The sequence below is a fragment of the Balaenoptera borealis genome, assembly GCF_965194805.1.
Source record: "Balaenoptera borealis genome assembly, chromosome: 19".
Classification (NCBI taxonomy): domain Eukaryota; kingdom Metazoa; phylum Chordata; class Mammalia; order Artiodactyla; family Balaenopteridae; genus Balaenoptera; species Balaenoptera borealis.
The window spans coordinates 17,301,453-17,324,033 of NC_138878.1; the positions used below are offsets into that span (position 1 = coordinate 17,301,453).

General features: G+C 48.7%; 2 protein-coding genes across 3 annotated transcripts in view; one reads left to right on the forward strand and one right to left on the reverse strand.

Annotated features, from left to right (window-relative positions):
* LOC309617530 (uncharacterized protein) overlaps window positions 1-22,581 on the reverse strand; it is an 81,094-nt gene that overhangs the window by 35,418 nt on the left and 23,095 nt on the right. The window contains exon 4 of one of the 2 annotated variants that reach the window (XR_014238022.1): window positions 4,949-7,421. The exons of the other annotated variant lie outside the window; for it this stretch is intronic. The gene's annotated coding sequence lies outside the window, so the exon portion shown is untranslated. Of the gene's footprint in view, window positions 1-4,948; window positions 7,422-22,581 lie in introns of those variants that run through there. 2 annotated transcript variants of the gene reach the window in all.
* Window positions 1-22,581, forward strand: part of SMPD3 (sphingomyelin phosphodiesterase 3) — an 83,471-nt gene that overhangs the window by 6,222 nt on the left and 54,668 nt on the right. The gene's annotated exons all lie outside the window — the stretch shown is intronic.

A 22,581-nucleotide genomic window follows, 5' to 3' on the forward strand; every position in this document is an offset into this window, starting at 1 on the left:
GAATGCCTATTTATATCTGTATTTCCAATATAATACCCATATGTGGCTATTGAGCACTTGAGATATGACTAGTCCGAATTGAGATGTGCTGTAAGTATAAAATATACACCAGATTTTGAAAAATTAGTATAAAAAATATAAAATAGTTCATTAATAATGTTTTGGATAAAATAAAATAACATTTTGGATACATTCAGTTAAATAAACAATATTATTAAAATTAATTTCACTTGTTTATCTTTACTTAGCTGCTGTTGTTATCAGAGGGGGCTCATAGAATCTTACAAGACAGGGGCAAGAGGAAGAAGAACAATTTTCAGATAAATCAAACAAAAGACTTACTACTAGTTAAAACATGATTGAAAACACTTGTAAGTATAAGCTCATGAATTACCTTGATGTGGGCCAAATTTTCTTGCAAATAAGGATACTGAGGAAAGATTTCAAGCCATTTATATAAGCATACGATGAATAAACAAATTAGCTAACCGAATTATGCACAGGTCTTGACCTCTGCTAATGAGTTGAGGAAGAGGATGATTAGAGGGTACTTACAACAGATGACCCAAGAGCTCTAAGTCTCTTGGACTCCACGATTCCTCGGGGAAATGAGAGCCTTGTGCTTTAGGAGAAAGATGCTGGATAGGAGTTGGACATACGCGAGGTCAAAGCCACTCTGCCACCCATTGGCCTTGGTCAAGTTATGGAGTCTTGAGCACTCAAAAAATGGTAGCTATGACTAAATGGAATTTCAGGTGTTCTTTAATAGAAAAGTTTCTGTTCAGAATCTCCATGGTCTTCTCTACAATTCTACTGCTTCACCCCCCATCTTTGCTTGTTTCCTGAGGAGGCTTAAAGGACAGTTTCATTTGATTGTGTCTACACCAAAACATAGGGTCTCAGTAACTTTGGGCATACCTCAGCATCTTTCATGTTCTTCTATGTCCCATCAGCACACGTGAGGTTCTTTCTCTGGGACGATGAGGCAAGCAGCAAAACAGGCATCGTTCTGTCATGTTTATCCTGAAGTTCTGCATTCTGATCTTGGTGTTTAGAGCACTTTACATGCAGTTTTACTTTAAAAATAAAGGGACATAAATAAAGAAACCATAGCCCCAGGAGAACGTGGCCGTGGTCCCTTTACTGCACAGCTCTGAGGGAGCACATCATTGCTATTCTTGACCATCTCTTTTCCAAAAGTTTGCCTTCTAGATCAAAGAAATACATGTTAAGCTCAGTGAAGACTTATGTTAACAGAGCATGTTGGAACCAAACTCCTTTCTATAGACTAGTCCCACAGGAAGTGCAGAAATCCCTGGAAGTGCTTTAGAAGGAGAGAAACATGGTCAGATATCCTGGGTCAGTGTGGTGGGTGGGTTGAAGTGGGGAAGGGCCTGGAGGTGGGATGGCCCCTGGTTCTGCTGAGAGGCCCCTGACTTCCAGGAACTTAAGTACCAGGGCTAGGTTATTTGGGGATAGATTCTGGTCTTGAAATGAATTTTTCCCATCCATTCGCTCTTCTTTTTTAAAAAATAAGTTTATTTACTTATGGCTGCATTGGGTCTTCGTTGCTGCGGGCGGGCTTTCTCTAATTGCGTTGAGTGGGGGCTACTCTTCGTTGCGGTGCGCGGGCTTCTTATTGCGGTGGCTTCTCTTGTTGCGGAGAGCGGGCTCTAGGCACGCAGGCTTCAGTAGTTGTGGCGCACGGGCTTAGTTGCTCCGCGGCATGTGGGATATTCCTGGATCAGGGCTCGAACCCATGTCCCCTGCATTGGCAGGCGGATTCTTAACCACTGAGCCACTAGGGAAGTCCCCCATCCATTCACTCTTTTGTTCACTCAACAGATACTGAATGGTACATAGCTAGGGTGGCGGTGTTTTGAGAAACCTTGCTCCAGAGGACCCCAGGGTCTGGCTGGGGAGAGGAGCAATGCCCACGTGAAGGGTAAACCAAGGAAGACGGGCTGACGTAACAACAGGAGGCCTATTAAGGTGGGTTGGCTATGGTGGTGGGAAAGCTGTGGCTCCCAACCAGATAGACCTGACTCTGAATCTCAGCTTCATCACCAAATGTGTGGCCTTGGGCAAGTGCTTTAACCTTTCTGAGTTTCATTTTCCTCATCTGGGACAATAAAATCTACTTTTCCTGGGTTGCTATGGCCTTACATGGCAACATACAAAGCAAATTCTTAGGATAATACTAGCTCTCCTTTACTGAGTGCTTACAGTGCATCAGGCATTGTGCTCAGCCCTTGATATGCATAAAAGAGCTACTGTTATTATCCCTATTTTATAGCTGAGGAAAGCAATGCCCAGGAGCTTCAAGTAACTTGCCCAAGGTCACACAAGCAGTAAGAGGTGGGCAAGCTGACTGCAGAGCCTGCTCTCAACCACTGTGATTACTGCCTCATGGTTCAAGATCAGCAGGAACCCAATAACTTCTTTTGAAGGAGGGCGAGGTGATTTGTGGTTCAGCTTGTAGAGAGGTCTTCTGCTTGGTCTTCAAGGGTGGGTACAGGGCTTCCCTGGTGGTGCAGTGGTTAAGAATCCGCCTGCCAATGCAGGGGACACGGGTTCGATCCCTGGTCCAGGAAGATCCCACATGCCGCGGAGCAACAAAGCCCGTGCGCCACAACTACTGAGGCTGAGCTCTAGAGCCCGCGCTCCGCAACAAGAGAAGCCACGACAATGAGAAGCCTGCGCACCGCAATGTAGAGTAGCCCCTGCTCGCTGCAACTAGAGAAAGCCCGCGCACAGCAACGAAGACCCAACACAGCCAAAAATAAAAACAAATTTATAAAGAAAAAAAAAAAGGTGGGTACAATGTGAAGAGGCTCTGAAGGGTCAGTAGGGTGGGGAGGGAAGGCAGGGAAAAGTTGTGACCAAATGAACAAGGCTGGGTATGCCAGTGGTGTATTCTGGGGACCCTGAAATGGAGAAGAGAGTTTCAGTAGAAAATAGATGTTTGGTAAGAAGGGTTTAGAAAACCTGTGGCTAACAATTGTTGGCCAAAAAATAGTTCATAGGCAAAGAAAGGGACGTAAAATCTGAAACTACCAATTTGAGGTATCTCACTGAATTGGGGCGTTTTGTTGCCGTGTGGAACGCGCTCATCAAGCATACCCAAAGCCAGAGCTTGTGGAGGGCATGGCCAGACAGCACAGCCATCCAGCATTCCTACCAGTGCTCTTTGCTCTTTAGAGAACATGCGTGGGCTTTTCTCTCATTTGGGCTTCACAAAAGCTCTAGGCAGGAGGAGGCTGGGAGGTCTGCTACGAGGATGGCTGCCTGTGTCAAGAGGCAGGCAGCATGAGCTGCCAAGAGTCACAGATGCCAAGCACAGCCGCAGTGCCCAAATCCAGGCAAAAAGCTTAGGAGGGCTTTTTCTGTGAGGGAGGAGGCAGAGGCTTGTCCCTGGACTGAGACCTTTTCTCTGTACTCTAAGAGGCAGGCAGTGTTATCCTTTGGTCTGTGATTCTCCAGCAATGCCCCTGAGTGGCTGCCTCCCAGACTGGCTGCTGTGAGGGCCTGAGTCAGGGTCACTGCAAATTCCACAGCCCATTCCGGTTGCAGCACCTATCAATCAGTGATCCCCACCCCCGTGCAGAGAGCTTGTTTCACAAAAGGGGATTTTTCTGGACTTGCCATCTTGAGTTTGTTCTGCTTATTTCTCTGCAGACTGCAGGGACTAGAAACCAAACCCCATTCTCCTTAGTCTGATTAGAAGGAAAATATATCTTTTCTCAGGGCTGCAGTCGCCACTGACCACCAGATTTCTCTCCATGGCTACACTTCTAATAACAATGGAAAGTAAAGGCAGGAAGAGAAAGGGACACAGATGCGGCACTTCTTCCAAGAGGCACCTGCAGTTCTGTGAAGGATGTGAGGCAGTGGGGAGGTAATATTCACAGCTCTGCAACAGTCCCTTGATGAGTGAAGGGGGAGTTTTGATGTGCAAGATGATAGAAGATGAAAGAGACCATGGTGGTGCACTGCGTTTTCTTTGGAAAGTCATGCGAGGGTTCCAGATGCCCTTCACAGTTCTGGAAGGATAAACCTGCCACGTGTTGGCAAGGCCACGCAGATTTTGACAAGTTGTCCGGGGATAAGTCCCTAGTGATTATAAACATAACACTAATGAGAAATGACAAACACTTGTCTTGGTAATGGAATGTTAAGGGCTCATCTGGTCATTGACCCCAGTAATGACTAATGTGTTTCCACACACACGGAATGCGACAGAGTGGAATGGTGACTTCTGAAGAATAAAATCAAATTGAGAAATCAGAATAATAATAAAGGCATGGATGTTTGGAATGGTTGGGCACCAGCAAGTAGAGCTGTGGTTACTTCAGAGCAGCTTGCCAGCCAGGTCTCTTTTACCTGATCATTCTGACCCCAAGGCTCTGACACGCCAATTCTTAGACAGTCCCAGCACAGCACATGGCACCTACTCTGTGTGAAGCCCTGCGCCAACCATTGGAGAGACAGAAGTGAATGAGACACAATCCCTGTCCTTGGGGGGTTAGCCAAGTCTAAAACAGAACATGTAGCACAGAGTAGGAAATGTGAAAATGAACATGGCCACTTCATGTTGTTTCCTTATAGGTGCTGCCTCACCTGTAGCCCCAGCAGGTGAGCCAAATTGAGATCTTAGAAATATTGCCAACCTTATCTCATGTCAAATCTGAGCAGCTGTGATTCCAGCTACTGATGCTGGGGTAGCAGAGTAAGGGCAATGGAAGCAGAGGCTGGTGTATTTCAGAAACTTGTTGCATACATTTGGTGAAAATGTTTTTCCTTTACATGTTTCGTTTGAAAGACCCACTCCTGAGACCCTTTGCCTGCAATTAGAGCACGCTGCTACAAGGGGCACCATGAAGCAGTGTGGCCCAAGCAGCTATGCTCCTCACAGGCATAGTATGCTAAGCAAAGTATAGTTTTTCAGTTATTAACCTTCAGAAGAACATAATTTTTAATTAATCAATCATAGAAGGATTGCACATTTAATAGGGCCAAGCCATGGTAACCTATGTATAGTGAGTGGACAGTTGTGAATTCATCAACATTCATCTAACAAAATTCATGTGTGCCTACTGTATACAAAGAACAGTACAAAGTCCCTGCCCTTAGGTACTCACTCCTGTCAGGAGGACACACACAGACAGATAATTCCAGTGCAGCAAGATAAATCGTATGATGGAGGGATGAACAGAGAGCACTGGAAACACAGAAGAGGAACGACTAACTCTAACAGGGGGAATCACACACATACACACACACTTGCATGTGTTAGGTCTGGACATTAACACCTGAGTCAGAGGGTTTACACCAACTCATATAGAAGAAGAAAAGCATATGGGTCAAAATATTTTGAAACACTGTAAGGAATTGGAATCAGCCTGTTGAGTGACCTTGGATATATCATCTACATCTCTGGACCTCAGTTTCCTCATCTGGTGCTCCAAGGGCTTGACAGTAGCCATCATGACCATGTGGGCCTGGAACAGGAGGGAGATTAGAGTGATGACCTTGACTCCAGTGGCCAGGCGTGGCTTTGTCCCAGCCCCAAGGCCTCCTTGACACCTGCTTCTCTGGACCCTGATGATGCTACCTCTTGATTCTGGCTTAAGTGTTCCAAGGCTTCCCAGAGGATCAGCTGAGGTGCTGGTCCCAAAGGAACTTGGTGTTTGTGAGGTGTCAGCCTTTGGTGGTCAGTCTGGTGGATACGGTCTGGCTCTCCTGAGTAGCTATTTGGCCCACCACCCTCCCCAGAAGCCAGGCTGGCCCTGTCAAAGCTCTGACCATTGCATGCACTGCCCCTTCTCACCAGCTTGTCACTGCTCCTTCTGACCTGTGGCCACTCTTAGGAAAGCCTTGGCCCTGTCAGGCAGAGGATCACTGGCGGCAGCATAGCCCCACCTCTGCCTCTCAGGCCCTACAAAAGATGAAGGCTTGTGATAATCATTTCGCAATATAAACATGTATCAAATCATCACATTGTTCACCTTAAACCTACACATGTTCTATGTGATTATTACCTCTATAAAGCTGGAAAAAGCAAAAAAAGACAACAATGAAGCTCCACCTGGCCTGTCTCCTTCTGGAGACCTTCCTAGGCCTTGGCAGGCTGTCCTCCCCAAGCAGCCCCACCCTGCCTTCCCAGGCCCCAGCCCTCCCCCCTCTGTGGCTGTGGCATTGCCCTCCCCAAAACTGGCACCTCTGTGTTAGGGGATACAGAGGAGCAACTATCTTGCATAACTGAAAAAAATGCCAGAGGTGCTTAAATTTAAATAAGTCATTTAAAGCTGTTAATTGCCCCACAGAGAGAGTTTTAATATAAAATACATGGGAGCAATACCTGGTTAAGACAGTAGACAAACGGAGGCCCTGAGAAAACCCTCACTGAAATTCCATTTACAAGTCTTAAAAAGCATACACAGGGACTTCCCTGGTGGCGCAGGGGTTAAGAATGCGCCTGCCAAGGTAGCAGACATGGGTTCAAGCCCTGGCCCAGGAAGATCCCACATGCCGCAGAGCAACTAAGTCTGTGCGCCACAACTACTAAGCCTGCACTCTAGAGCCCACGAGCCACAACTACTGAGCCCGCATGCCACAACTGCTGAGCCCGCGCGCCTAGAGCCTGTGCTCCGCAACAAGAGAAGCCACCGCAATGAGAAGCCTGTGCACCGCAACAAAGAGTAGCCCCCACTCGCCGCAACTAGAGAAAGCCCGCACACAGCAACGAAGACCCAATACAGCCATAAATAAATAAATAAATAAATAAATAAATAAGCATATACGCACACACGCACACACATATTTTTTTGCCCATGCTACTTGGCATGTGGGATCTTAGTTCCCCAACCAGGGATTGAACCTGTGCCCCCTGCAGTGGAAGTGCAGAGTCCTAACCACTGGGCCGCCAGGGAATTTCAAAAAAAGCATATTTAAAAATAATTTATGTGCCCACCATATTGCAAATCAACTATACTTCAATTAAAAAAAAAAAGAATATAAAAAAAATTTATGTGCCCAGGAATTTTCACGCCTGAGACTGACAGGCCCTGAACCACCTGTCTAGGCCAGAACCAGGACCCTGCCAGCTCAGGCCCACCATCCCCCACCCACCGTTACTCTGGTCCCTCAGCCCTGGGACGCTCTCTCTGCAGAGAGCTCATCCCTGCCAGCTGGGCCGGGTCTGCTCAGGCCAGTTTCCTCAATCAAAGGCCAACAGGCACTTCCTGGGGCTTCCATGGGCAGTGGTAATGACAATTCCTGCCTTCCCCCATCACCATCGCCATACACACACCCCTCTGGCTAGAGCCTAGATGGTCCCTCCATCTCGCAGGAAGCATGGGGCACCTCCTCTGGACAGAAGCTCTCAGCATTCCTGCTCCAGCTATGCAGGACTCCTTTCCCTGAGTGAGCAAACAAAGAAATCAACAGAGGGCCTTTAAAGCCATTCTGCAGAGGATGTCACCTCCTGGAGATGAGAAGGGCCAGGCTGAGATAAGCAGAGCTGCTTACAAACCGAACACAGAGACAAATTAAGACCTTTATTGGAGGCAATAAAATGCAGACCAGTGGAGTGAGAAACAAGATGTCTCCCTTCCTAATCACTGCAGAAGGTAAAAGAAATCACCAGCTATGGCTCAAAAGTCAGAAAAGAAAGGAAATGCAGAAAACACAAAACAAGATGACAAGAGGCCACCCGAAATGATTAGGACAATAAACGTAAGCATTTACCATCCCCTTGTTAGAAGACAAAGGTTCCCAGATTAAATTAATACAAGAGACTCACCTAAAATAAAATGATTCCAGGGTAGGCAAAGCTATACTAGGTAAATGCAAACAAAAGAAAAAGCGTGAGTGGTTCTGTCAGACAAAGCACAATTTAAGGCAATAAGCAGCATCAAGCAGGATAAAAAGGGTAATTTTATATTCATAGGAGCAATTGTGAAAGCATAAGTGTTCTGAACATTTGTACACTCAGTATTTTAGCATCAAAATACTTGAGGCAAAACCTGTTACTATTAAAAATACAAGATGAAGACAGTTGTGGGCATAAATTTACATACTACTCTCAGTACCTGACGTTAAGTAGCCAAAATATACATAACAGAAAGGAGTAATATAATGAAGACGATTGAATTAAAAGGTGGGTGCTGAACTTTGTACCAGTCTGAATGATGTTTGCCATGTTTTAAAAGACCAATCCTAGATCGATGCTTGTAGTATAAATGTTAAATTGTGTGCAAATTTATAAATACAGTATAATTGCAATTTTAAAAACTCTAAACCACTGAAAACCCACTGAAAGCCACTGAAAGAAAATATACCAAAATGTCAACATTTGGTGTGTTTAGAAAGGGTGGAAATTAAGTATTTAAAATTTTGCTTTCCACCTTTTCTTCCAAATGTTCTTTAATGATCATATAATAATCTATGACCATGTGAAAACAACTGGAAAAAAAAAAGGAGTAAGACTCATCCCACAGCATAGGATTTATAATTTCCAAGATTTGGGTAAAATTTAACAAACAAAAGCAGCAAAGAGGAATCCCAGCAGGCTCCACACAGCCTGGGCCTCTTGGCTTCAACAGGCCCTCCTGGTCACTCCCTCCTTGAAACCCTCTGCTTCTTTGCCCTGGGGCACTGTGTTTCCCCAACTCAGCTCCCATCTCTTCTACTGTGCCTTTCAACCCTTCCACCCTCTACTGGCAGCTCAAGCGTGGTTGCCCCAAGACAGATCCCAGTCTTTCCCCAGGTGCCCGCACCCCTGCTGACCTCACCTACTCTTGTAGAGGGATGTAGCTCCCCTCTATATGCTAAGGACTCCCAAATTCCTCTCTGGCTCCAAACTCGTCGCAAAGTTTCAAGGATGTACACCAGCCTGCAGACTGGATGTCACCCCATACATGGGGGGCAGGCATGGTGGACATGCCTTCAGAGGAAACTGTCACTGAAGTCCCTCTGAACACATGATGATGGGGTGCAGGGATTGAGTGTGAAGCAGGGATGCCCCAAGGGGTGGTCAGGAGAGCATTTCGTCATCCACAGTCAGATGTAGAAGAAGGTTCCCGTGAAAGTATCAGAATAAATCATCACCTTGAGCAAGGCCCTCTCTAGGCCATTTGAAAACAAAACCTATGGCTCTGACTCACAGGACTATGAAGTATGGTTGTAGCAAGAAAAACAACAAAGTCAAATTTAAAAAACCAGGCCCAGGCTTCCCTGGCCCTTGGAGTGCTCACCCCGGGTCCCTCAAATTCTCTTCTGCCCACCACACACATCTAGCCACCAGTTCAATGCACAGATCCTGGTCTAGCACTGAGATTTGCTGGTCAGTGGTTTCTGGTCTGGACTCCTGACTTTTCCAGGAAGAGTAGAAAGTCTGTAAATACCCTAGTCTTTAATCTACCAGCAAAAGGAGTGAGGATGAGATCAGGTTGTTAGCCCACTGATGTGGTATGTTAATTTAACGGTACGGTTTCTTTTGAAAATGACCAAAATAACTTAAGTACTAATTCTAAACATACATGCTTATCAATTTCAGCTCTAAGTATATACTCTCACTGGAAAGTAAATTACCTTAAGAGAGACTTTCTAAAATTATTCCATATAATTTCTCTTGCATTCCTAGGTCTGGATTGCTATCCAGTTACCATTTTATTTTGAAAGGCAAAGATGCACAAGATCCCTTTTTAGAAAAAGGGTTACATGAAATACTATGCAGCTACCTGGTTTTGGAGAAGAGATACTGAGAAGTCACCTCTAGTGAATCATTTAACTTTTCTAATTCACAAACTCTTCTTAATCATGAAAAGAATCATCTCTACTGTAAAACACTGTTATAAAGGGACTCACGCTTCCTTACGTAAAGTGCCTAGTACAGTGTCTGTCTTGAAGCAGGAGCTCAGTAAACAGCAGTTATTCTTCTTCTCATATCAGTGGTTTTTAGCCTGCCCGCCCCAGCCCATGAACATGATGGATGGGAGTCCCAGTTTTCCCACAGTTCCCACAAGTGCAACTCTACCTCCACATCCTTTCTCTTCCTACTCTAGAAACATCAGAAGGCACGTGACTGAAATGGAAGTGATGATAGGAAAAGCCCCCAGCATCTCTGCTTGTTTGTTTTTTTGGTAAATTAGTTCCGAACTTTATTAGTTTATCATCAGTAACAAATAATTGGGGATGCACCAAGGTCTCAAAGATAAGTCCCTATTACTTGAGAACCTAGTTTCTCAGAACCAGGCATATCATAACTTTCCTGGGGATCAGAAGCCCTAACATCCCCCCTCATCATGTGAGACCTGGAGGTCTGTCTCCTTGCCCCAGCCAGACTCTCAAGCCACTGGTTATCTAGGGCCACATTTTCTTACTCCCCTAAACCTTGTCCTCTCCCTTATGCCATGGTTCCTTGCCTTTAACTGACAGTTAATACATGTTTCATGAATAAATGCATCTGAAATCTGGCCCCACTTTTGCACATCCCTGCACTGGGACTGCCAAATGTGTGTTATAAGCCAAAATCAGGTCAGGTGACCTGGCTTTCAGCAATAGTGTGCACAGAAGACAAGTGATTAAATAATGCATGTCTATCCACTTGACACGACATGCTGCAGCCACTGGAAATGATGCTCTCAAAGACTCAAAGGCCACAAAGACGCATCTAACGTTAATTGAATAAACAGACCATAAAGAGAATGTCCAGGTCCAGCCATCACACACGTGGGCCCAGATCGAAGGAGAAAACCTAACAGAATTTGTTGTTATGAGATGGGCACGATTCCACATGAAGTATTTCCAAATTCTCTTCTATGGTGTTTGGTTTTCACAATGAACAGTGGCGGGGGTGAGGGGAAAAGGCCTCCAAGATTGGAAATTAGCCCAGGGCTTCCGTAGGCTTGTGGCCAAACTCAGTGTGTGAACTCAAAATGAAAGCTGAGGAGCTGGACCGGGGAAAGGATGGGTAAGCCAGAGTCCATTCAGGAATGAAATGTAGACTTGACCCAAAATAGCTGTCACGCTCAGCCTCAGAGTTTGAATTAACCCTCAGCTTATTGACATCTATGAAATTGAATCTTGCCACAGAATCACAGCCCGTGGCCCTGGCACTGCAGTCAGTAAATGGCGGGACTGGGGAGGCAGTAGACAGCATCTGCTCCAAATATTCGCCAAGGGGCACCGTAATGGGCTTTGCTGAGGCTTACATGTTCTCTCTGGAAAATGTTCCTGTGCATTCCGGGAGGAAAAAGAAAGGGAGAGAGGCGAAAGGGACAGGCGGGAGGCGGGTGTTATGTTGGTGGGGGAGCTGGCAGGGAGGGTGGGAGGGCAACTTCTGCTGCTGTCGAGTCAAAGCTGACCTTGTGTGTTGCCTCCTCTTACACTCACACTGGAAGCCTGGCCCCACTTTTAAGTGCCTTTCCTCGCTGCAGACCCAGAATTTACTCCCTTAAGATGGGACCCACTGCATGCTCCAGGAAGAGTTTCCTCCCTTGGTCCTCAAGTTCTTTATTTGGAAAAGAACAGGGAGGGCACAGCCCAAGGGGCTGGTAGAGACTCATTGCTCACAAGTATAACTAGGACAGGCCTGTGTCAGCCTTGGGCTACACAGCCCCACTCATCCCCAACGGAGCTGCAGTTGATCATGCTACACTGCAGGCCAGGAAGGAAGGGTCCATCACGTGTGCACCAAGCTCCTTTCTCCTAACCCAAGCTCTTGCTGAGAGCAGAAGCAACCATTCTCCTGGAATCTATGTTGTAGCCTTGAGGCCCAGTATCCCCCAACCCACTCAGAGCCTTCCCAGGAAATCCAGCCCAGCACCAAGGTTGCCAGGGCAGAGTTCCCTGGCCCCTGAAAACAGAGGCTTGCTGAGTTTTTCAGAACCACCGTGCTGCAGCACAGAGCACTAACCTGCCCACATGCAGCTCTGATTGGTACCTGGCTCTGGCAGCCCCTATTACACTGACCCTCACAGCAAAAGCACAGGGTCTGGCAGGCAGATTGATTGGACTGAGCCTCAATATCCAGCAGGAAAGCAGACAGGCCTTTGCTTTATCACATTGGAGCCCAGATCACCAGTAAAGCAGCCCTCGGCTTCCTTACAACCTACCCTCAGGGTAGCTGGTGGGCCAGGACCAACTCCAGATCCATAACCCTGCAGTACCTAGATCCTCACCCATGTCTGCCTTGTCTGTGGCATCTAATGTGCAGCCATCAGAGAGGGATCACCTCCCATGGGGCAGCCAGTTTGGTCACATCACTGAGACTCCCCAGGCTGGGGCCTCTGGCCACAGTCATCGCTGACCACTGGGATTTTTGACATAATTGTAGTTCCCAGAATCAAGAACCTGACTGATCATGGCCTCCTCTGGGCTATCTGTACACAGCACTGTGGCCACCTGTATCCTTGCCTGACCCTCTCCAGCCCCTACTCCAGGCTCAGGTGCAAACGGAGGGCTCTAGGATGTGGGTACCTCAGAGAGGTCTTGCAAACTACCCAAGTGCACCCTTTCTTCTCCTTCCATAATCAGAACAGAAAAGGAGTTAGAGGTCCCAAGTCTCAGCATCACTTGCTGGGAAGGCCCTTTTCTCCCTGTGACTAGTTCTGCTATCAACCTCCTGCCCTTTTTAGTCCAGACTCAAGGCAGTAGGAGGACAAAGCGTAAATCCATCCCAGCCCTTGAAAGCCCAAGGCAAGGATGCCTCTCTGGAGCAAGTTGCCCAGGCCCATCTGTTGTTGCACCTGCTCCCCCCAGATCTGCAGGGTGCGGTGAGAGTGGGCTGAGGGGCACATTCAGTTTGCAAACCAGAGGCAGAGTGGCTGAGGCAGCCCATGTGGCTGTCCTGTTCAGAGTGTTGCCTCTGATGCCCCTGTCAGGGGTCTGTCCTGAGCCTTTCTGATCACAGGCAGTTTATTGCCCTCGGCTTCCTAATATCTTTTTCCAGGGCCAAATCTTCTCGGGCGATGCTCACAGAAGCAAAGGGCCTTTGAGCTAGAAAATCACAGGCCGTTAGCCGCTGTAAGTGGAGCCAAGTGAGTTTGTCTCCACAGTGATGTTTATTTTCCAGCTCCCAGGATGAGACACAGGCTGCTGGGATGCTCCAAAGCAAACAAAGGAAAAGGATGTGGACATAAGCTCACGGGAAGTCTAGGGCACCCGGCAGAGGCACTTCAGGAAGGTGCTTCCCTTTGGGGCAGAGCCATTAGCTGGCATTGAGAAGTCTTCTTTCCTTCACATTTATGGGGCTTTAGCTCAGAGAACAAGGGACTGGGTGCTCGGATGAACCCATCTTGTACCTGCCTCTGCTTTCCAAGCCTCTCCTCGCCCTTCTGCCTGCCCACTCCCTCCCTCCCTCCTTCCTTTCTCTGATATAATGTCTCAGCTCCCACATCTAGAGGCGCCTGCAGAGGCCTCACCCACTGAAGCCCGAGCTCACAGTGCATCAGCTTGGGCCCCAGTCATTTTCAATTCCCTGTCCTGTTCCTATGACCCAAATGCAACAGCTGCACAGATTCTGACCCAGCATCATCCTGTTGGTTTCTGCCCACAGCCCTAGGTACACCTTTAGTCCAGCACAGTAGCCACTAGCCACATGTGGCTATTTAAATTAACTTAAGGGCTTCCCTGGTGGCGTAGTGGTTAAGAATCCGCCTGCCAGTGCAGGGGACACAGGTTCGAGCCCTGGTCCGGGAAGATCCCACATGCTGCAGAGCAACTAAGCCCATGCGCCACAACTACTGAGCCCGTGTGCTATAACTACTGAAGCCTGCACGCCTAGAGCCTGTGCTCCGCAACAAGAGAAGCCATGGCAATGAGAAGCCCACGCACCGCAACGAAGAGTAGACCCCGCTTGCCGCAACTAGAGAAAGCCCACGCACAGCAACAAAGACCCAATGCAGCCAGAAATAAATTAAAAAATAAATAAATTAATTAATTAATTAACTTAAACATTCAGTTTCTCAGCCACACTAGCTACTTTTCAAGTTCCCTATAGCCACGTGTGGCTAGTGGCTACCGTAGTGGATAGCCCAGATACAGAACATTCCCGTCATCGCAGAAGGTTCTACTGGACAGTGCTGCCCAGGGCCTCAAGATATTTTAGGGGCCTGAATCTTTCACTGAATGCTTTCACAACTTTTCCCAGCTCTTCCCTGCCATCTGCAAGTTTGATGACCACAGAGAAGTAGGAAGACCATCTGTATTGGAATCAGACAGACCTAAGTTTAAACCTCTGAAACTTGGGAGCTGAATTACCCTCAGTATCTATGAAATGGGAATAATCATATCAACCTAAGCGGATTGATGGGAGGATTAAATGAGCACATTTAAAGCACCTGGCAGAGAGAAGCAGTCCATAAACGTAGTTACTGCTGTTATTAATAAAGTGTCGAACAGCACAGGGCTGAGGCCTGAGTCTGTCCGGTGGATTTAAACGCACGCACACAGCCAGGACTGGGAAGTGAGCGGGGTGACAGGAACAGTCACGAGGAGTGGAGATCTGTCTCTTGGGGATATTTCTATTTTAGGTGCTATTTGTTCACCGTATTGATTGTAAATCAATTGTTAAGAGCTTTTCATTGTTTCACAGTTTTCTGAAACCTGTCTCTCCCTCGGATATTCAGTAGCTATCACTGGAAACTCCCATCAGTCTTACTTCTGTAAGAGCCAAACAAACAGTCATGGTGAGCTGCTGGGGGTCAGCTCAAGGTGGCCGTGGGGGACCTGGAGGAACTTCTTGGTCTCGTCATGAACTGCTTATCAGTGTGACCTTGGCCAGCCAGCCCACCACTCTTTCCTCTTCTTCCAGTGCCCCGTCCCCATGGTAAATGGGGTTGTCAGAGACCAAATGAGGTTATTGAATCAACATTCATTTCCTTGTGGGTGTACCTGTATCCAGGTACCCCTGGAAGCTGGTTCTGCATGAAACCTTAGTAGACGCTCAGCAAACATGTTGACTGGATGGCTGATCATAGAAAGATCCTGTTTGGAACCATGCTATGCACTTTGCAAAAATGGGGCAGGATTATTAATAGTGTAATAGATAAGATAGTCTAAAATAGTCTCTATTTTATTTTTACCTTTGTTCTACTCTCTGAAGTTTATTTTCCTTGAGAAAAATCCGGTCCGTGGTCAGATGGACCGGTCCCCGCTCCTTTTTTGGTCAAACCACTCCCTCAGTGCTCCCCTGGGCACCCCCCAATGCCAGGCTCTGTGCTGAGGGTATGTCAACCTCACGGAAACACATGTGATTGGCTTCTTTGCAGCATAAGACAAGAGAGGAGGGCTGGCAGACCCAGGTGCTGTTCCTTCTGGGTTGTATACACTGGCTTCTCTCAGCAGGGCTGCTTGTTCTCCAAATCCCCACCACTCAGCACTAGCTGCGGTTGGGCCTAGCCTAGAGGTTCACCCAACCCCATCTTCTCACAACTCCAACAATACAAAGAGCTATTTGCTGCTTCCCAGAGGGCTTCCATCTTCCTGCCTCTGTCCTCCTAGCCTCCTGGTTTTTGTTATTCCTTCTTCCCAGCCTAGATCTGCTCCAGTGGCCAGCAGAGCCCTAAGGCCTCCGGCTCCCTAAGGGCCGCTCCTTGTCCTCATGGCATCCAGCTGAGTTTGCCTCCTGCTTCTGCCACCTGCCTCAGGATCCAAAGACTCTCTTGGAGAGATGAGGAAGCTGGGTCCCTTCCCTCCCCACTGGGGGAAGCCCAGCCACTGACACTTCTCCTGGAGTCTTATGAACCTTCTGGCTGGAGGAGACCCTCTTGCCATGCAGGGCTCCTGCCCACGCTACCCGCCCAAGCAACCTACTTCTTTCCAATAGGGGACGTTCTCCCTCATCAGTTCCAGCCTTGACTGCGTGGGGCACCTCTAGGGACATCCATGAGGTTAACTTTATATTCCATGTGCTAAGAATTGACAACCAAGGGTCTGAAGCCAGAGGTTCTGATTCTGGCCCTTCTAAGCCCATTGTCGGATGATTGAGGGGGGCAGGCCATAATGGACACCATTCCATTGGTTGAGGCCCAGGCCTCTCTTCCACACCATCTTGTGAGATTTCTGCACCTTTTATTGGGGACTATTTCTTTAAGGATTTCTTCTGGTTTATAGTAGCGTCACCAGGGCCACAGCTTTGCAGGAGAACCACACAGCATCTATTGAGCATTCTGGTGCCTGGCACCATGCTAAAACATTCTGTAAGGATTTTCTCATTTCTTCCTCTCAACCATCTTATAGATGAGAGAACTGGGGTTCAGAAGTGAAGTTACTTTACCCGTCATGGTGGACTCAGGTCCAACCTAACTTCCATGATGTCACATACCACCAATGCTCTACACAAAATGCCCAGGAGTCACAAGGGTCTCCAGAGATGCTTACTCCCCTGCAGCCCCCATGACACCATGTGGAGGGGTGAGTGAAGCGGGCAGTAGAACAGGGTTGATGCCCTGGGGGAAGGCTCAGCATTCAAAGGCCCGAGATAGCATCTGTAGGACAATTATATTCTGTCATGTACACACAGGGTCTCTCTAGTGGTGTAAGGACATGGCAGTACTCCTGGCCAAAGAGAGGAATCAGAAGAGACAGTCATCCCAATGGCCAGGATAGGGATGGCTGTGATCACCCCCTGGCTCTGGGCACCAACCTGCCATACTTCTGTACGTGCTGGCCCAGCATCCCCCCACCCCCTCAAACCCACACCCGAAACCCCGAAGGGCGCAGCTGGGGCTCTGCAGGTGTTTCCTATGATGAAGCAAAGGGAAGGGCTAGTGAGGAAGGCAACACCTGAAGAAGATGGAACCAGATCCTCTGGCTTTGTGCAGGGAGGGCCTGCCTGAGGAGGAGACCTCCCCAGCCCGAGTCCCTGGTCACCTCGACCTCTTACCCTCATGCTTTTGGCCACGTCTACCCCAGTGTGGGCTGCCCAGCCCCTACCGAGGCCTCCAGATGGTCCCTCCTCCCAATGCCACTCTGCTGAATGGCAGCCCCCACTCAAGCACTGCTGGGCTCCACAGACACCCACATCAGCCTCCATGACTTGCTTCATCTGTGTCAGCCTGTTCCTCCATGCTCAGAGCTCCCCACAGAGCCTGGAATAGCACCAACCTTAGGAAATACTTGTTAGTAGGTAAACAATGGGGTGGGCCAAGGCCCCTTGTCCAGGCCTGAAGCAGAGGTCAGCATGCAGGGATAAGACCCCTAGGTACAAAGGCCCAACCCAGTTTGCTGTTAGCTCCCTGTGGTATGTCAGGAAAAGTCTCGAGCCTCGCTGAGCACGGTCACCGAACAGGGGTGAACACGATGATATTTGAGCTCCCTTCTGTGTCATAAAGGAGGCCAGAAAAGCTCAGTCAAAATCCTGCCTCTGACAACAAACTTGAACTAACCATGTCACCTCTCTGAGCCTCAGTTTGCTCAACTGCAAAATGGGACGATACCAGTTCTGGCCTCAGAGGTTGGGAGGATCAATGAGCTCATAACCTTGAAAATGACCACAAAGCCCCCCAGGACTGTATGAATGTGAGCGATCATAACTAAAGTCGTGTAAGCCAGGGCGGGTCTGTGTATATGTACAATGGTTAAAGAAACTATTCCTTGTCAAGGAAAATCTGACACTTTAAGCTAAAAAGGGGGTACTGCCCTGGCAGACCAATGGTTAAGACTCTGCACTTCAAATGCAGAGGACACGGGTTTGATCCCTGGTCAGGGAACTAAGATCCCAGATGCCGTGCAGTGCGGCCAAAGAAAAAAAGGAAGAATAAGCTGAAAAGGAGCCTCAGTGAGGCTCAGCCCAGGTGCTCCCAGCTCCGCCTCCCTCTCTATGGCAGATTCGCCCACAGGATGCAGAGATTCACCCTCTGTTCCCTGGAGGTTAAACTGAGGAGAAGCAATCTGCATTCATCTCAGATCTGTGCCTCAGGAGGACGTTCCCTCCCCTTTCTTCCCAGATCATCAGCGTTGTCCAACTACAACAGAAACCCTCAGCAGGAGGCAGAATTCCTCCCCACCCCTTCTCCCCTCACCGGGTCCCTCAGGCCGCTGGGGCTCCTACTTTTGTGACAACAGCGAAATTCTTGTTTTCCTCCTCAAGCACTTTCCTATCCTCTGCCTCCCACACTCTTCCAGCCCCTTTCCAGGGGGCTCATCCCTCTGTCTTGCTCAGGTCACAGCTTAAACAAGGGCTGCACCCGGCATCTGTGGCCTCCCCAGTTCTGGACGAGCAAAGAGGTTGGTTCTGATTTTGTGAGGGCCTGGGCAGAATCAAGACAAACCTCTTCCCTCGCCCAGAATAAATTATACCTCCTACTGAGAATTTCTGATGTAGTTGCAACGATGCTGAGGAATTTATTATCTTACAGTTTTGGAAGTCAGAAGCCCGAAATCAGTTTCACTGGGCTCAAATCAGTGTCAGCAGCCTGGCGTTCCTTCTGGAAGCTCTAGGGGAGAATCCATTTGCTTGTTTTGTCTAACTTCTAGAGGCTGCCTGTATTCCTTGGCTTTTGGAGCCTTCCTCCCTCTTTAAAGCACGTTGCTTCTGCTTCTATGGGCAAATCCCCTTCTACCTTTGGCGTTCTTGCCTCCTCTTATAAGGACCGTTGTAATTATTACACTGGGCCCACCTGGATAATGCAGGATAATCTCCCCAGCTGAAAATCCTTAACTTAATCACATCTGCAGAGTTCTTTTTGCCACATAAAGTAACATATTCACAGGTTTCAGGGATTAGGGCATGGACACCTTTCAGGGGCCACCATTCAGCCCATGCAGGCAGGTCACTTAACCCCTGAGCCTTGGTTTCATCAGCCAAGTGGGGAACAAATGCCCACCCCCAGACTCCCGTGGGTCAACTCAGTGGCGGCCTGGCATGTCTGTGGCCCAGGAATGGAGGCTGAGCTCTCACTGTCAGGCCTTATTCCCTGGCCAAGCCAGAAAGGATGGTTCCTGGGAGATGGAAGGGGAGAGTGAGGGGTTTGGGTTTGGTTGTTCCCTCTGACAGAGCTTCTCCGGGGAAGCTGGGAGAGCCCGTCTGCACTAACATTGCCAAGTCGGTCACAAGTTTACTGGCCCAGTGCTGGACCCAGAGGGCATAACTGCCCAGCAGAGTGGATCCAATAGCCGGGAGGGTCGTCTAGGGCTCCTCCTTCTCTCCCATGCCGCCTCCGGGTTGTCACCAAGTCCTGTCAATCTCCTCTAAACGTCGCTCAAGCTCCTTCTCTTCACCCCACTGCCACAGCCAGCAGGAGCCCCATCCGCGCTCCCCTGGCTCATTGCCTCCTCCTGGCCCCACCGCCTCAGGCCTCCCCATCCCGCACCCCACATACGCATCTCCCTGAAGCATCATCCCAAAGCACAAATCTGACCATGCCCCTCCCTTTTGTGGTCCCCCCACATCCTTGGGTGGAAACCCAAGCTCTTTACCCTGAGTTACGCGGTCTCTTCCCACCTCCCCGCAAGCTCTGGGACGTCAGAGCCGCAGCAAGCAAGTGGCAGATGTGTGAGGGCAGACCTGGGAATGGAGGCGAAGCAGATGAGGGATGGAGGATGGCGGATACTGTGCAGATGGTGTTGCAGGGACCAGCCTGACCCCAAAGGCCCCACATACGGGTACAGTAGGCTTTGCTACACTGGCAGGTGCAGGCCGTGAGCTACATCAGCTGCTATTTAACCTCGGTGGGCCAGTGGGTGGGCACCAGGTAAGGCCCAGCCATGGAGCTGTAGGCCTGGACCTAACTCAAATGCGAAATGGCTTCTGAGTGCTGCTTATTATTCTGAAGTCTGGAAGAACAAGTAGGAAGTCTTTTCTCTGCGAATGATTCTGGCCAAACTCCAGGGATGAGGAATGCCCATTGGGGCCTGGCTGGGCTGAAGGCCATGGCTTACTGGGGGAGTGATTTGGTCTCTTTCTGCATCAGCTAAAGGCATGTAAACTGAATCCAGGGCCCCCACGTACCTGAGCCACAACCATGAAGCTTAATTAATGCTTGCAAAGTACTCTGAGGCCCTGGCTGAGAGGCCTCCCGTGAACGCAGAATATCCTTATTAATCACTGCTGCGGCGCCAAGTGGGCTGGCCTGTGGGGCAGTTGCCTCCACGCACAGAACAATGGACGCAGCGGAGCAGTTAAATTGTGATTTTGAAGAGCGGTCCTGATCAGCTGGCCCAAAAGCGGCTCAGCTGGGGCAGGCAGGCCTGTGTGGGAGCCACTTAACTCACCTAGCCGTTATCTCCGTGCATTAAGTAGAGGTGGTAGAACCTCCCACCTGGCTGGGCAGGGAAAGAAGGGATAAGGGTGAAGCGCCGCTTATCATCCCGGGTAACCAGGCTGTACAGCTCTGCAAGGGTTAGACAGGCTCCATATCAGGCTGGGTATCTTTGGGCAAGTCCATCAACCTCTCTGAGCCTGTTTCCTCATCCGTAAAGAGTGATAATAATAGTATCTTATCCGTTATAGGATTGTGAGATTCAAATGACACAGTACATGAAAAAGCCTTGGCCTACAGCAATGATATCAATAAAATAAGAATAATAATAGCAATAGCTGGTAAGAACGCTACCGCGTGCCAGGCACCCATCCAAACACATCCCATAATTAGCTTCTCTGAGTCCCAATTTACAGATGAGGCAGCCTGGCACAAAGAAGTCAAGTGACCTCCAGTTTCCCATAGTCAGTGAGAGATGGAGCCGGGATTTGGGCCCAGGCAGTCTGGCTCCAAAATCTGTTCTCTCCCCGACTCTCTGATGCTGCCTTTATCATTATTGTCATTATACTTATTTTAGGAATAAGGCTGTGTACTTCATCATCATCGTCATCATCATCATCATCCCACGGGGTAAATGCACCAGCCAGTGCTTGGAAACTGGACCCTGAGGCATCTGCTATGTGGAGCATGAGGGAAGGGTCCCTGGTCGTCTCCGACCCTCTATCTTCCATAGGAAGGGAAGAAACTTACTGTTATTGAGATGGAGGTGAAGTACGTGGATTTTCTCAACTCATCAAAATTCTGGAGGTGCAAGGAAATGTGTAGATAACAGTTTTTAAGGAGAAAAGTCAATAGATGCTGAAAGAGACTGAAAATGCAACCCTGCCCCGCCTCCTTCCTCAGGCTATGCACTGAGGGGGACATTGTCCCCACAGGGGATAGACAAGGGGCTGCCTGTGGGTGATAGAGTAAGAGGTCCCTGGTCCCCCATGCATCAACTGTCCCTCTTGCATTGGTTGATCCCAGAAATGAAGGCTTCTGAGGCCTGACTTGAAGTCCTGAGGCCGGTTCATGTGCTCAGCCCATGTCCCCGAACTTCAGCTGGCCCAGCAGGGGGACCCTGGCTCAGGGCTGTCAACCCCGAGCCTCTCCCTCTCTCACTGGTGGCCATAGCAGCTCTGTGGAGCTTCCTCCCAGACTCACCTGGTCCCTCCCAAGCCAGCCTCAGGGGTGTGGCCTAGCACCCCTTGCCCCTCCAGGAGTAAATGCCCAGCCAGGCCAGCCTGTTCTAGATCTGCCTACAGATGGTTCCTGCTCCAGACCCCTCATCTCCAAGAAAAACCAGCAACTCCAGTTTCACACCCATTTTTGGATGAGCTCCAGGCCAAGGTTCAGGCCCATGTGGCATGTACGAGGGGACAGAGCCAGGGACCTGTTGACTTTAGGAACAAATAAAAGATAGATTTTCCTAAGCCACCACCCTCTTGAAATGGGCTTTTCTGTTCTAATACGGGTTCCAAACTGGTTTGCAAGGTGACTTGTGACATATGGGATGCTAGGACAGACTATAAAATGCGTAGGATCCTCCTAAGCTGGCTGGAGCGGGATATGATGCCGACATGGATTTATTCTTTGCCTTTTCCACTTGCCTTTTGGGGAACATGTCCCTGCAGGAAAGTGAGTCTCTCACCCGAGGAAAGATCTCAGCTTTAAAAAATTTAGTGCACTTCTTTTTATATCAGATGGTTATATTTAAAGTATTCAAAGGCCTAGATTTACATCATCTTGGTTAAATTACTCATCATATATCTCTCATCTACAACCTTTTTTTCATTTTCTGAAGGCTCAGTTTACATTAAGAGTTTTACTTTCAGTTTTTCTCCAGCCAAGTATGTGCTCATTTATATCATGATTGTTTTGTGTGTCCACCTGCCTGGATTAACAACCCGTGAACACCTCCACTGCCCCTGCTGCTGGTCCACACAGCCTGCTGGGAGCCGTGGATGCCTGGGTGGCCGTCCTTCTCCCACGAGAAAGTGAAACCCAAGGGCCCAGAAATGCCTCTTGGCTAATAGGCAGCATGTGACAGGGAGGAAGGAGGGAGATCAGACCACCTGACAGGGCAGGTTCATGAGAGCAACACAATTTCATTTAAAAAGTGTTATTAATAACGTCTTCCATTTATTGAGCACTTTTTGTGTATCAGCCATGTGTTTACTGTATGTATCTTCAAAATAATCCTGTGATGCAGGCATCAGGCCCACTCCCTGGCTGAAGAAACTATGGTTCAGAGAAGTTGTGACTTGGCAAATGTCCCAGCTGGTAACCAGCAGCCAGGTCTGTCTGACAACACAGCCCTAACACTGTATGTATG